Source organism: Mirounga angustirostris, unplaced genomic scaffold (genome assembly GCF_029215605.1).
Source record: "Mirounga angustirostris isolate CCGP_5_RB_7025 unplaced genomic scaffold, mMirAng1.0.hap1 SCAF_12, whole genome shotgun sequence".
Classification (NCBI taxonomy): Eukaryota; Metazoa; Chordata; class Mammalia; order Carnivora; family Phocidae; genus Mirounga; species Mirounga angustirostris.
The window spans coordinates 100,458,244-100,474,996 of NW_026991720.1; positions in this window are offsets into that span (position 1 = coordinate 100,458,244).

Genomic DNA, 16,753 nt, shown 5'->3' on the forward strand with positions numbered 1-16,753 from the left:
GATTCACGTGTTGCACCTAATTTCCTAATATTGCCGGTGACCTTTCTAAATTAGCTCTCTGCCTCTTTTTGGCAAGATAGGCTGGACCCATCATGGTGCAACATGGCAGGGAGCCTCAAGGGCTTCATTAGCCATAAGCTAGGGGAGGAGTTGGAAGTGAGACCCCGAGTGTCTGTGACCTTGAGGGGACTGGCATCTGTCAGTGTGACAGGAAGAGGGTGTGAAGCCCGTGTCTGTTGCTCCATCACTTACCATCACTCACCGCCTGCTTCCTGTGACTCAGTGGGAGGAGGACTGCCGGGTGCAGGGAGGAGGACCAATCCTCAGCCCACCTCCTCCTCCCACGGCCATATTCCACTCTCTCCCCTGCTGTCCTCCCTCCTTCTCACCTGACTTCTATTTTCCTCAGCTGCAGTGATTTGCAGTCTTGCATCTCAGATTCTCAGAGAGACACCTCGTGCAAATGAACTGTCTTATTATTATTTATTTGAGTAATAATGTGAGTAATTCTCCGATAAAGCTGTTGTGAGCAGCTACTTACAGAACAGTGTCATCCAGTAAAAATAGAACGTGAGTCACATATGTAATATTCCAGGGGCCACCTTTAGAAAATAAAAAGGAACAGGTCAAATTCATTTTAATGACCTAGTTTTAGCCACAGGTGTCCCAAAGGTTACCATTTCAATATGTAACAAAAATAAAACGTCCATTTTCTTTTTCATAGTAAGTCTAAACCCACTGTGTATTTTATGCCAACAGCACATGTCGATGCAGACTGGCCACATTTCCGGGTGGTGCCCAGGTCCCGGCTGCCTACTGCTCAGTGAGCTCCGGAAGCCACCATGCGGGTGCAGGAAGGATCCCTGTCCCCAGGACCTGTGCCCTGGGTGGGGCAGCAGAGAGCTTAAGGGCAGGAGCCATCAAGGATACAGCTTATGCATCCCATGAGCCTGGATTTGAACTACAGCTCTGAGACTGGTTACCAGCATGACCTTGCGCCAGTTAGTTAGCCTCATGAAGCCTTCAATGACCTCATTTGTTAAAGGAGGTCCATCCTAGCGCCTGGGTGGCTCAGTCTGTTGAGCGGCTGCCTTCAGCTCAGGTCATGATCCCAGGGTCCTGGGATGGAACTCCACATCAGGCTCCCTGCTCAACAGGGAGCCTGTTTCTCTCTCTGCCTCTCTCCCTGCTTGTGTGCTCTCTCTCTCTCTTTTCCTCTCTCTCTTTCTCTCTGTCAAATAAATAATAATACGATTTTAAAAAAGGAGGTCCATACTAGTATGTATCTCATAAAGTTGTTGTAAGGATCAAGTAAGATGACACATTGCACATGCACATGGCCTTCCAGGAGCGCCTGCTTCTGAGTTGCAAGGTGCCCCCACCTCTGCCAGTCCCCAGTATCGAAGGGCCATCCCCTCCCTGTCCCACTTTCTAAGGGGCACAGGTGTACGAGTGATAAGACCTGGCCCCAACTCCAAATGGAGTGGCATGTTGGAACAGGAAACTGTCAGGCACCCCGGAGGCCCCGCCCCTGGGAGAAAGTGGGCGGTCCACACCTCCGCCCTCCCCCCATTCACAGAAACACCTGTTTCTAAAAGTGTATTTATAATATTGCTTGTAGCTGGAGTCACATGAAGGCTTCCCCAGGGACTTCTTGTGGGTTAGTGGCTCTTTTGAAACTCCTCCTAACCCTGATTCTTGGAGTGGGGTAGTTAGGGTCGCCTGGACACCTGCTCTGCTGGGGGAGGGGCCACCTCCTCTCCGCCACAGGGAAGGGCCACTGGTCACAAGACCCTCAAGTCCATGGGAGGGAGAAGTCGAAAGAGAAGAGAAGCTCTATGGTGGCCTGAGTGAGGACCAGGGCGGGGGTCCACTGGGGGAGGGGCAGTGATGTGAGGACCACCCATGTTTGCTGGAGGGGAAATGAGTGGTGGGCAAGCAGGACCCCAGGAGCTTCTCCTTTTCCCCTGCCTGCTGTTGGATCCCTTCCTCCAGCCCCAAGCTGGGTGAGCTCTGAAGGCATTCTGTCCTCTTAAGATGATTTCTATTTTACAACTTACATGTTTGATGATGTTTCTTAAAATAAGTCCACGGCCAGTCTGCAGGGGAATCAACTAGAGTGTTCCTCTAAATGCAAATAGGCGGTCCATTGCCCAGGTTAGTCCCTGCGGGGCTGGGCCTGGGACTTTCTGAGACATGCTGTAGATCCTCCCAGCTGCTGAATCTGAATGTCCGGGAGGAGAGGCTGGCAATCTGCATCAAAACAAATTCTCCAGGTGATTCTGTTTCATGTCAACACAAATTCCACCACATGCAGTTGCATACTGGGGGTGTCCTCTCCTAAGCCTCCATGGATATGGGATCCTGACCCTGTGCATCAGAGAGCCACCATTCCCCTCCTGTCTGGTCCTCACACTGCCCCCATTGCCAAGTCCTAAATATGGTGACCTTGTCCCTGTCATGGTGTGGAGGTATTGGGACTATTGACAATAAAGATGCAACAGACTGTACTGAAGGCAAACAAGGGGGATGTTAGTGTCCAGAGTGGCTTTTTTTCCCATTCAAGCATTCTGTTTATCATATGGGTATCTCCTTGGGCTTCATGATGTACTCTTTCCACAAAGCCTCTTCGTCCATGTCAGTGGTTCTCAGCAGCAAACCTCAGAATTGCCTGGGTAATCCGTGAAAATGCAGAGGGCTGGCCCCTGCCTCCAGAGTTTCTGACTCAGTGGTCGAGGGTGAGACCCCAAATTTGCATTTCTACCAACTTCTCAGGTAATGCAGATACTACTGCTGCGGGGACCAAGCTTCAAGACCTAGCCGTCATTCTCCATTGCACACTGGAGTTTTTTGCAAGATTTGGAAAAAAAGTGCCCATGGTGCGTGTCTTTTTTTTAGATTTTAATCTATTTATTTGTCAGAGAGAGAGAGAGCACAAGCAGGGGGAGCGGCAGGCAGAGGGAGAAGCAGACTCCCCACTGAGCAGGGAGCCGGATGTGGGACTCGATCCCAGGACACTGGGATCATGATCTGATCCAAAGACAGGCGCCCAGTCGACTGAGGCACCCAGGTGGCCCTGCCCATGGCACATGTCTTACACACCCAGAACAACTAACTCTGGATCTCTGGCCTGGAACTAGCAGGTAGCATCTCAGGGGATCCTAATATGAGACCAGTGTTGAGAATACCCCAAACCAATCCAGAGCAAGAGATGCAGCTCTAGGTTGACCCAAATGCCCGTAGAGTTCCCCTCATGTCCACAGGCTCAGTCTTATTGCTATTCCTGGTGAAATAGGGAAGAATCCCTGAAGACAGCTAAGAGCTAAGTCCATTCCAGCAGGTGGTTTGGGTTCCAGGAGCCAAGCCCCTCTGACACTTGTGTTCTTCACGTTTCTGCCCAGGGTGCAGGTGGGAGGCCATCTCTCCCCTCCTTCCTGTGCAGCCACCCTGCATGACAGGGTATCCTGCCCCACTGGGCTCCTTCCGCTCCACCTGGGGGGGCTAAGGCCTCAGTCAAGGAGGGGCAACAAATTCCGGATGCAGATGGCAGACCTCAAACAACATAACAAGAGCAGGGAGAAGACAGCTGGGAGGCCCCAGCATCGTGGGGAAGGGAGTGGGTTGAAAGAGGACTGCCCATGGCCTCAGGTTGAAATATCCCCCACAACTCTGCCCCCTCTGCTCTGACCTGTGATTACAGGAGCTGCATCCCTGTGTCTGTAGGGCATGCCTATAAACGGGGCTGGAAAAAGTCAGGGGCAACTTGAACTTTGAACTTTTTGGACTTTATCTATTCTTTTTCTATTGCAAGTCCAATTACTTTTTATTAGGTTTTCAAGCAAATTTATAGCTGTGAGTAGACACTGATGTGTTTCTTTTCCTGAATCTCTTTGAAGTCTGAAACTCAATAAAATGTGGATATAACATTCATGATCAAAATAATAACATTGCCATTCACTGGTAACACCGAGGGCACTTTGGTGGCAAATATCTGCAGTAAATACGTTGCATGGAATATGGTCAGAATTCTTCCAGAATTTCTGGGACCATGTGAAAAACAGGACAGTTCTCTTACCATAGACTTACTACAAAAATTCCAGGGAACACAGAATTAGGAATACTGTAAGAAGTAGGTGAGAACAACAGTGTCAGTGTGACCCAAAAGCTTGTTAGAAATGTAAATTTCAGGGTGCCTGGGTGGCTCAGTCAGTTAAGCATCAGGCTCTTGGTTTCAGCTTAGGTCGTGATTTCAGGGTCTTGAGATCCAGCCCCATGTTGGGGTCCCGCTCAGCGGGAGTCTACTTGAGAATCTCAGTCCTTCTGTTCCTCCCCCAACACTTTCTTTCTCTCTCAAATAAATAAATCTTTTTTTTTTAAGTGAATATTAAAAAAAAAAAGAAACAAAAAAATTCTTAGGCCCCACCGAAACCTACCAAATCAGGAATTCTAGGTGAGGCTGTAGCTGAGAGACATTACATTTCTGCATTACATTAAGACTGAAGGCCCCAGGGGCGCCTGGGTGGCTCAGTCATTAAGCTTCTGCTTGCAGCTCAGGTCATGATCCCAGGATCCTGGGATCGAGCCCCGCCTCAGGCTCCCTTCTCCGCGGGAAGCCCGCTTCTCCCTCTCCCACTCCCCCTGCTTGTGTTCCTTCTCTCGCTGTCTCTCTCTGTCAAATAAATAAAATCCTAAAAAAAAAAAAAAAAAAAAACCTGAACGCCCCAGCAGACCCTCAGGTTCTGACATTCACACCTGGTTCCCACAACTCAAATCTCCCTGTCCTTTGCTGCCACCAGCTTTCAACATTTCCAGAAATTTCTAAATGCCCTGACTCCCACCTCCTCCAGGACCCTCCCTAAGTGCAGTTTTACTGAAAAATGTTGCCCCTCATCCCCATGTCTGTACATTATCACGTGGGAAGCAGCATTTCCTACTGCATGTTTCCTCTCCACTTTCTAGAATATTCTCAGATATGACCTCAAAGAGGGCCAGTAAAAGTGTCTACCTGGCTTCCCTCTCCTGAAAGATCCAATTAATTTATCTGAGTTACACTCAGATTTTACATAATGCTGACTGGGATATAAAATCATACAAGTGGAAAATCATTTTTAAATTAATAAAAAGTGAAATGATGGTGGGGGAAAAAAAGACCTTGGTTTTTCATCTGGGCTCTGCCCACAGTTTGTTAGCTGATGTTGAGCAGCAACTAGACTTCTCTGCTCATCACTTTCCTGATATTTTAGGAGAGGAGGCTGAGACGGACCCATGTCTCCAAATCGAGTTCCAAGGAGCTTCTTAGGCTTTTGCAAAGATATTTGGGGAAGAAAGTTATGAAACAGAATGCAATTTTCAAGCCAGCAGACTCTGTGATCCTTTAAGCCAGTATGGAATGTACAGGAGTTTGTGGAGTTTCTGGGGAGGAACCTGCTAACCATGTGTATGGTGGGGCTGAATGCCTGGGGGACCCCAGACAAACCTGCATGAGGCTGGAGGAGGCTGAGGCTCAGACAGCTGGACAAGAACAGAAGAAAAGTCAAGGACAGGACCACTGCTGAGTGAGTCTGAAGTTATGGTAAATCGGGTGTAGCACTGGAAGCGAGGTACCAGGGATGCACAGAAGCAGGACCTGGCCTTGGAAGACTGAGGGTTCCAGCAGGAGCCTCCATCAAGGGCCACCTGGATGCCCATGTCCTCTCTGGGCAGAGGCGCGGGGTAACTGTATGATTGTGTGTGGCTGCTTCTTTGATGTCCGCTCACCCTGCTAGCTTTGCATGATGCTGAACCATACTCGGGGCATAGATGCAGCGTGCCCTTATTTCTCACAGCAGATATTTATTTGGTGGTTGGAGAAATTAAGGTTTATCTGATTGGTACAAGCAAAGATTGGGGAAAGCATACATTTCAGTAATGATCTTATTGATGTTTCCATGTCTTGATGTTCTTTATGTTCGAGCAAGACAGATCATGTCAGCTAACCTAATCACAAAAGAAATTTGAGAGACACTGGATACCTCTAAAGAAACAGCAGAACAGACATGCCTGGGGGGCTCAGTCGGTTAAACTAGTCTACCTTTGGTTTAGGTCATGATCTCAGAGTCCTGGGATCTAGTCCTGCATCGGGCTCCCTGCTCAGCGGGGAGTTGGCTTCTCCCTCTCCCTTTGTCTTCTGCTCCCCCTGCTTGTGCTCTCTCTCTCTCTCTATCAAATAAATAAAATCTAAAAAGAAAAGAGAAAAGAAAGAACAAAAAAGAAGAAAAGAAAAGGAAAAGAAATAGCAGGACAGAAACAAGGACTGCACAAGGGAAGACCCTGGTGTTGAGGCGCCAGGAGCAGGTGACAAAAGGGATCGTCACCCCAGAGCACTACCTGTGAAGGAGGGGACCCCACCATCTCTGACTTTGACCAGTCCATACAACAGTCACATTCCTGGGAAGGGGACAGGATCGGCCGCGCTAGGACACGTTTCCATCCTTTACCAGGCTGGTGGCCCCGAGGCACTGAGGCAGGTGATAGTTTCTCAAAAGCAGAAAGGGCACTGGTGATGGAGCAATTCACCAAATGCAGGGGGGCAGATGCTGCACCCAGAAATATCCTCCCCTGTGGAAGTAAGAGCTGATTTAGCATCGATGAATGTGGGCGACCATTGGCTGGGCCAGTTGAGGGCCCGAGTGACCGGACAACAGGCATGTTTTTCCTGTTGTTGATTCGGGTGGCCAAGACGAGGTGTCCGACAGGAACAGCCTCTGGAGGAAGACAAGCAGGAGGAGGTGGGTGCTTCCCTCTGGGCCAGGTGCCATGTGTCATAGCTGTTTGCTCTGCCTCCCAGGGACACGATGAGTGAAGTGTCTGCTTCGGGAGATGCGAAGTGGGGTCCCCCTGGTCACCCTCATACACTTATCTCACCAACCGGGACAGAGGGGTCCTGGCAAACCTTTATTTTCAGATGTGATTTGGCCAAGGGAAACATTCTGTCTCCACCCTCCCTGCTGAACACACAAACTTCAACTGTGCTTTGACCTGGGCCCCAACATTTCAAGTGCTGAAATGTATTTAAAGGCTTAACCCAGTATGGGATTAAAACACTGTTCTTCTCTCCTGTTTCTCCCCAACTGGAGGATAAATACCTGTATTGCAAACACCAATAGGTTGATTTTCACCATTATCTTCTCAGTATGCATTTATTTGTGACAATGTCCATACAGACCATGTTCAGGGAACCAGGAATGCAGAGAGCAGGTGAAGAAAGTCCATGGTGGTAAGTGACCCAATTTTGCAGGACAAGGTCGCACAAGGACAGCTGACTGTCCTATGAGTGGGATGCATGAGCTGCAGGAGCCTTTGCTAATGAACACAGTAGCAGGGGTGCTCCTCTGGGGCCAGAGAGATCTGCTGTTGGCCATGTGGGGGCCTGGTATGACCTTGGCACAGTTTTGTGGTTGTTTTGTTTTGTTTTGTTTGTTTTGTTTTGTTAGAGAAGGAGAGGAGAGGCAGAGGGAAAAGGAGAGAGAATCTCAAGCAGATTCCCTACTGAGCACAGAGCCCGACACAGGGCTCAATCCCACAACCCTGATATCATGACCTGAGCCAAAATCAGGAGTTGGACACTTAACCAACTGAGCCATCCAGGTGCCCTTGACCTTGGCACACAACCTTAACCGGACACAGAGGAGAGACCTCCCCAAAGTCGAGGTCAGAGATCATCTTTTTTAGCATGCCAGTGCCTTGGAGGATATGGGCGGGGAGGGAATCTGGCTCCACAGCCCGCATCAGCTCCTCTATAGTTCATGTGAAGATGGATCCTGTGCCATCACGATTACGGCAAATCCATAGGATCATTTTTTCCAGGGACACAGCGGAGCTCATACTTGGCCCCACATGTCCCATCACACAATAACCCCATCTCCTGCCCTGCCTGAATAGGCTGTGTTTCTGAAACAGAGTGCCTCTCCATGGTGCTGAAACAGAGTGCTTCTCCATGGTGCTGAAACAGTGTGCCTCTCCATGGTCCTGAAACAGGTGGGACCCAAGAATTACAGGAGATTGCAACACGGAGGGACAAAGAGAAGTTACTTTTATTGAGCACCTACTACGTGCCTGTGCTCCTCACCACTGCCCATAGATTTTCTCACTTCCTCCTTACAACACACCTGTGAGCAAGGTGGCAGCAGTCCCTCTTGGCAGGGGAACAGACAAGTTGTGTGACTTGCCCTGCAGGAAACATCGGGGTTTAAAGGAAGGGGCACAAGACCAGGGCTTGGGAGTCAGGACCAGCCAGATGTGCTTTTGAGTCTGCTACTTACCAGGTGTGTCACCTACTAGATGCATTTATTTAAACACTCTGAGTCCCAAGTTTTTCATCTGCAAGATAACATATCTGTATGATAACATATGTTAAGGTATACCATTCAAACTCATTGTGAAAATCGGTTTTAATGTACATCACGTGTCTGGCACATGAGCATTTAATAAACTGTCCCCTTTTCTCCCTCCGAAGATACACACCCATCAACTCTGAACTTGGGGCTGGAATTTGGCCCTCCAGTCTCCAGGACCTCTGGACTGTCCATCTCACTCCCCCAGAAAGCAAGCTTCAAGTGCATTCAGAGAAGAAACCCTGCATCCCTGTCGTGGTCCCCAGCCTCACAGGGCAAGCAACACTGGAAGTGAGGAGCATCCCCCCTGCAGAGCTACTGCAAGCTTGTTCCTCTGAGTTTACATTTACACAGCTCAGTGTCATGCATCCTAGGCTAAGAAGAATAATATCAGACTTACTATTTCCCTAGACACAGGGGTAGATACCCCAAGATCGGTACAGGAAATAGTTAATTCCTATGCTTGGAGACAGTTGCATGCAGCCTCACCTAGCTTGTGGTCCATTCTATGGACACACTTGTCTGTTAATCCTTGCAAGACTTTTCCCCAAAATATTATGAACTGCCAGACAAACAGATATTAATGATTGTTTTTTATAAATTTTAGCTGTGAATCTGGCCTCAGTCTCATTAATACCAAGGTCTCCATCCCAGCCATGGATTTCACTAAGTGTAATGTGAGCTTCTCTCCCACCAAGCCTGACATCTCGTTGTAACTGATTGCACAATAGGCTTTTGCTTCTGGTTTCTGTCTCTTCTCTCATCTTCCACTGGGTTTGTTCTGATCCCCAGAGGTCCTATAAACTGGAAAATATCCTCCCAGAAAGCATTAGCTTTTACTCAATCTTTTGTTTATACCCTGTTCATCCAAGGCCGTGCTGATTTAAGTATCTGACAGCCACAAACACACACACACACACACATACAGGCACACACACATGCAAACATTCACATGCATGCATGCACACACATGCACATGCACCCACACACAGGCACACACACCCCATCTCCATTCACATACACCAACACTTCTGAGTGCAGCACACTCTGAGTGCTCTGGTTCCTGTTACCGGTGTGCAGCTCAAACCCTTACACCACCCAATTCAAGTACTTAATGCTCTTGAATCTCAGTCCTCTTTTCTACTAAACAAAGGTAGAAATGCATGTTCCACAGGGATGGACTAGTTCCCGTGCAACAAGGGAGATAAACCCTTAATATAGCTCTGCCAGGCATGGAGTTAGCTCTTTTTTTTTTTTTTTTTTTTTTTTTTTGTACTATTAACTGGTGTTCAACTCTGACTATCTAACTTACAGAGTTCAGGAAACCATCAAACTGACTCTCAAAGTCTCCCTCATTAAGGCTCATCCTCAGACATCCCTTTATTTTCTCATATTCATTATGCATACACTAAGCTAGAAAACAACAACAAACAAACAAACCTGTCAATCAAAGGAAACAGAACAGGTCAGAAAGGGACATTTACTGTACAGTGTGTTACCATAGGCAAAATTTAATTCAAAAACAAAAGCAGATGGACACATTAATTGGGAAAGCTAACAGCACACCTTTTGCTAAGTTCACTTCATAGTGAGTAATTATCCAGATATATTTAGATTGAAATGAAACACAGCACAGGGCCCAGAACTTCTTTAACAAATGCAGTGGAGCCTCCTTGCACCATGCGTCATTATCCCGAAATTCATGACAGAAATGTTGGTCATGCAATTTCCTCCAACACAGAAGGGCCACATAAGAATTAGGTAATATATAAATAAATGTTAACATTGCTTTTAAAAACATTTTCAAGAAATATACCTTAATTTGGTAGGCTAGACTTACAACAAGTTTCAGTGATTTGGGAGTAGGCAAGAAGGATCCGCTCTCCCAAAATACTTCCCTACCTGTTTACTGATGCATTCCACCTCTTGATCTGTTCAGATCAACCCTGGAATGCTTATATGGGTGGTTCTGCTACTGAGTTTATTGGTGGTTGATGTTGGAGCTGGGTGTTTGTGCTCATCCTAAATTCATATGTTGAAACTCTAATCCCCAGTGTGATGGTATTTGGAAATGAGGCTTTTAGGAGGTAATTGCATCCTGATGGTAAAACCTTCATGAATGGGATTGGTGCCCTTATAAGAACACAAGAGAGCTTCTTCTCTCTGTGTCTCTCTCTGTCTCATCTCTCTGTCTCTGTCTCTCTGTCTCTCTCTCTGTGTGTCTCTCTATCTCTCTGTCTTTCTGCTTCTGTCACTTTCTCTGTCTCTCTCTGTCTCTGTCTCTTTCTGTCTCTGTCTCTTTGTCTTTCTGCCTCTGTCTCTCTCTCTTTCTCTGTCTCTCTCTCTTTCTCTCTGTCTCTGTCTGGTGTCTCTCTCTCTTTGTCTCTCTCTGTCTCTTTGTCTCTCTGTCTCGTTGTCTCTCTCTGACTCTCTCACACCCAATATGTGAATACCCAGTGACAAGGAAGCTGTCTACTAGCTACCAGGAAGCAGGTCCTGACCAGGAACCAAATCTACCAACACCTTGACCTTGGACTCCCCATCCTTCAGAACTGTTAGAAATAAATGTCTATTGTTTAAGCCATCCTACCTATGGTGTCTGGTTATGGCACCCTGAGCTGACTAAGACAGTGGTCCATGAAGTCATCTATGTCCTCATTTTCTGCATCCTCACAGGGACTAGTCAGTCTCTCTTGCTCTTTCCATTCACTGCCCAAGCAGTGATCACAAGATCACTAACATGGAGGTTGGCAGAAGAGCCCCATGAGTTCAACAGTTGACTCATTGCCTGGAAGCTGGGCAGAATGATCCCTCAGGAAACACACAAAGTGGGGTGAACTTATAATACATGGCAGATTAGGAGAAGCAGTCAGCAGGGGGCCTGGCCAGATGGAGGAACCCTTGAAGAAGAAGCTGGACCTCCTGAGCATGAAACACATTTGGAAGGCAGAGATACTGCCAAGCAGCCCCAGGAAACTGGAGGCCACTGAAAGCATATTTCATCATTCAAACTCTCCAAATATATTGAAACTGGCCATCATACAAAAGTATCCTATGTGTCATCTGAGCAGGCCCCAGCATGATTCTGCCTCTGAACCAAACTCCTAGCATAGAGCCTGATGCATAAGAAGATGTGAATGTGCTGTGTGAAGAAATAGATAAATCAATGTGCATTTAAAAAGTCAAAGTGATGGGGATGAAGGAGTGCACCTGTCGTGATGAGCACTGGGAGTTGTATGGAAGTGTTGAAACACTAAATTCTACACCCGAAACTAATACGTATGTTAACTAAACTAACAATCTAAACTGTATGTTAACTAAATGTATGTTAACTAACAATCTAAACTGTATGTATAATAAAATAAAATAAAATATTTTTAAAAAGAATAAAATTTCAAAACCATTACCTTCCTCTGTACTTAATGAAAATAGTACAAGAAAACTGCAAATTTAAGCCAGCATCTGGTTTGACTGGCAACTATCTCCCTTGGCCATTTCTTCCTCTTGGGTACTTCTAACTATAATATGTTATGGATTTTTCTTGTGTCAACATCTCGCTCACTGGCCTATAATCTTTCTACTGTTCTGGGTCATAAAAACCCTTGGAAAATTCCTGAGAACCTTGAGTAGCACCATGTAATTTTTTTTTCCTTTACCTTTGAAAGTAGATCGAATTATAAAAACTGTAACTACTCTTATGCTTTTTAAGTAAGCGGCCCTTCTTCATAAAAAGTAGACTCATAGTAAAAGACAGAGGGAAAGATGGGAAGGAAGGAAGGAAGGAAGGAAGGAAGGAAAGGAAGGAGGGAAGGAGGGAGGGGATGCAGAGAGGGAGAGAGGAAGGGAGGAAGAAAACATAACACAAGGGGATCTCTTATCAAAGCCTTTCTGAAGCTGTAACAGGGTGTTTACCATGTTTCTTCTAGACTAGATGAAGAGAAAAATCTTGCCACCCCAAGCTCCAAACAAGAGAGAGTTTGAGGGCCACCCATGCATCCTCGTAATCCTTCTGAAGGAAAAAGTCAAATGTTCCTCCCACCTCTTGACAGTATTCAGGCTCCGCCCACAGAGTTTAAATGTGCAGAAGGACTAACTCCTTATGTCCAGCCCTTTAATAAACAGGACAGCACATGCCCGTGCCAAAAAATCCTACTCAGGCACAAGGCTGGAAGTTATCTATGCAATACTAGAATTATGCTTGGCATGGAATCAGGGAGCAGAGGGGCAGCAAGAGCCCTGTGATTGAACTCTGTCTCTTGGTTTCCAGAAACATCATAGTTCCTTCAAAATATATCCTCCCTAATGCAACTAATTATCACCATCTTGATCCCCAACACCAAAACCCAACCTTTATCTTCCCTCACTTGGACTATTCAAATGGTGCCATGAGGGTCTCCCGAGCTCATTTATCTACCCTGTGGGCAGGAATGTACCATTCATCTGTTTAATCCCTCTTTGTGTTTCCCATGGAACTTAGAACAAATGCCATCAACATTCCGCAGAATCTGCCTTTTCCAAGGCCGCACAGGATTTGTGTGTCCTCAGCGAGCCCCCTTGCTTCTTGTGCCCCAGCTGCACTGGCCTTGCAGAGCCTCACACAAGCCCACACCAGCCCTGCTGGAAGGCCTGGACACTTGCTGCCCCTCCCTGGAACATCCCTGACCACATGCTCACACAGCCTCCTCCACACCGCTCTCTGGTCTCTGTGCAAACGTTATCAGAGAGACCTTCCTTGGTTATCCCGCCAAAGGCCACATCTCCCCTTGTGCCTCTTTCCACTGTTAGCCTGACTGTTCTGTCTTAGCACTTACCACCACCTGACATATATACTCCCTGAAAGCAAGGCATTTTATCATTCCTTGATCCCCAGCACGCATAGTAGTGCCTGGAATACAGTACGTGCTCAATAAACACGAGACCAGGGGCATCTGGGTGGTGCATTCAGTTGAGCATCCAACTCTTAATTTCAGCTCAGGTCATGATCTCAAGGTCATGAGATCAAGCCTCACTTTGGGCTCTGTGCTCAGCAAGGACTCTGCTTGGGATTCTCTCCCTCCCTCTGCTCCTCCCCACCCTATCTAAAATAAATAAATAAAATCATTTAAAAATAATAAAATAAAAAAATAAGCACAAGAGAAAACAGGGGAGAAGAGAGAGTGCCTCGTGGCTAAAGATAATTTGCAATTTCTTTCCCCAGGCTAACTAGGCTTTGTGCTTCATGTGGTCAAGTTACTGAGCACTTTACCCAATTTGGTGAGCTACCCAGTGCTCTTCCAGTGATTTTTTTTTTTTAAAACAAAACCAGAGCCATTTCTGTGACTTTCAACTGCAAATTTCTGTTGGACACATAGCCCCTAAGTGTCCTCCTCTCCAAAGCGAGCACCCTGACACTGTTCCTCTGAGACATGCTTTCCTGAGACCTTGCCCTTCTTGGCCTTTCTCATCATGGAATGACCCACGCCCTTCCACCAACTGACTCTTTCACCTGGGATACCCCCCAACATCTCTGGATCTCAGCTCACCCATCAGCCCCCTGAAGATTTTAATAACACTTCTCTTCATGCCACTCTCTCAGAGTCCAGGAATGCATCTAGTGAAATAAAGTACAAATAGAGAGAGACATTCATAAGGACAAAGTATACAAAGTTCAAGTGTTCACTGTTTTTATTTAAGGCAGGGGAAAAAAGAAACAACAGGAGAATCACACAGGAAGTTTGGATGGGATCCATTAACTGAAATTTTCCACTTGCAGCTCTGTTCATGTTAGCAAGCTGAAAGGCCTTTTTCTGTCATTTTTCTAAATTTTTACCATTTATACAAGACCCTAGGTCCATAATGTAAAGCTTCATATAAAATTTAGGAGTGTTCTTAAAGTAAATGGACATCTTTTACCACATTTTCTTTCAGGCTTTACCAAACGGAGGTAATGAGGACCAGAGTAGCCTCATAAAAATGTCATGCAACTTCAACTCACTACACTTAAATTATTGAAAGAATTAATGGATTATGGTCATTTTATTTTTTATGACAATTTCTAACTGGTCATACTGTACCCACAAAGGGCAATGTCATGCACCATGAACTTTCACTTTCCATAAAAATGCTGTGTTTTGGACAGCACGCCGTCAGAGGTCTGCCCGTTATTGGATACTGTCTTCTGAGATGAACATGTCCATGACCCATTCCATCTCCCAACAGCCCCCCAGCTACAGCCCATGCACCGAATACCATAATGCCTGACACTAGCCCCAGAAATGTGGGAGGGGCCCTACTTGTTGGAAGAGTTCTAGAAGGGAAAGGCGGGTCTAGTACCTATTGCCCCCTCCACACCGAATCCAACCTAGTCCCAAAATTAAAAAAAAAAAATTACTTTGGGGCCCTGGGTGGTGAGGTCAGTTAAGAGTCTGACTCTTGATTTCCACTCAGGTCATGATCTCAAGGTCATGGGCTCGAGCCCCATGTAGGGCTCCCTGCTCAACATGGAGTCTGCTTGAGGATTCTCTATCCCTCTCTCTCTGCTCCTCTCTAAAATAAATAAACCTTTTAAAAATTGTTTAAAATTACTTTGGACGTATTTATTAAAAGTGAATTTGGCTAGCGCTTCTATAATATTGATCCTCCTAACCAAGAGTTGGTTCCTTGAGCCAAGGGGCCAGTTCTGACCTCAAGGCATCACCTGAACAAGTAGGACACTCACCACCTGGGTGGCCTCTCAGTTGTCCAGTGCCACACACCTCCCAGTCAGAAGGCAGTTTCCTCCTCAGCCTCTGCCTCCTAAAACTTAGTAAGTGGGGCAGTTTGGGGGGGCACTGTAGCTACCCTTGGCCCTAGTGCCTTATCTTGTTTAGGGTTTGCAATTTAAAAATCAAATCCTTTTCTGGTCCAATTAGGAGACTTTGACCATCAACCTGTCTACCTAGATCCTGAGCAGGGCCCATGCTTCCATTTCTCAGGGAAAAAGAGAAGCAGGAACATCCTGTACCATAAATCCCCTATGCACACGGTAAACACGTTCTACCTCTCCTCAAAACTCAAAACAAAGTGTTATAGAATAACAACACAAAGAGCGTCGAGAAATTTCCCCTACGTAAGTCTCCAAAGCAAAGGAAACTGTCTTCCTATCTCATGGTATCAACGTCAGCAGAGCCTCCAGTCCCAGCCCCAGAAAACCTGATAAACTGATGTTGAAGCACAATGGCATTCGTTTTAAAAGTTGTTCGGGCAGAGAAAAGCAATTCTCTTTTCGGAGGTTCTCACCGCTTGCCCTGGTTCCCAGGAATGTGGGATGCAGTGAGCTTGTGGGATGTCGCTGGAGTCGTGTTTGGCAGCCAAAGGCAGCTCAGTCAAATTAAACAGACTCATTTAACAATTCAATGAGCAGAATGGTACTGGCAGCCAACAGGGGAATTAGTGGGACTGTGGGTCGGTCTGAACAGGCCCCAGCCATCCCCATGTGGGGCTGGAAGGATCTGAAAAAGTTCTGGCCACAGTCCCTACCATGTCTCCAAACACCTGGAAAGCCACCAACCTGTAACCAGGACTGTCCCTCCATGCCGGGCCCCGGCCAACAGACACTCTGCAGTGGGTTACAATAGGCAAGTGGCACCTAGAAAATCCAAGTCCTCGTTAGGTTTCGGGATGGGCATTGGGGAATATTGCTTTGACATATTTCTAGCAGGTCAATGGTCTTCTTCCTAAGAATCAGAGCTGTTAGTCCGTGAAAGCATGGATTCTGACTTTGAAAGATGCCTTGAAAGGCATTTAATCCTTGCCTTCAAATTGCATCTCTGGTTCCCGACCTAAGACCTCAGACAACACATACCCGTGTTCTCCAGATCCACGGCCTTTCTGCCATTGCTTTCAGAAAACATGCTCCCTTGGATTGAATTGAAAATGCTGTCAGAATAAATCATTTTTCTCACACCAAACTCTCTCTCTTTTCTTCCATCATGAATTAAAAAAAGAAAGAAAGAAAGAGAAAGAAAGAAGAAAGAAAGAAGATGAAAGAAAGAAAGAAAGAAAGAAAGAAAGAAAGAAAGAAAGAAAGAAAGAAAGAAAGAAAGAAAGAAAGAAACAAGAAAGAAAGAAAGAAAGAAAGAAAGAAAGAAAGAAAGAAAGAAAGAAAGAAAGAAAGAAAGAAAGAAAGAAAGAAAGAAAGAAAGAAAGAAAGAAAGAAAGAAAGGAAACTAGTTTTTAGGGGCACCTGGGTGGCTCAGTCTATTAAGCATCTGCCCTTTTGGCTCAGGTCATGATCTCAGGGTCCAGGGATCGAGCCCTGCGTGGGGCTCCCTGCTCAGAGGGGGAGACCGCTTCTCCCTCTCCCTCTGCCCTTTGCCCCCTCTCGTGTGCACTCTCTCTCTCTTTCTCAAATAAATAAGTAA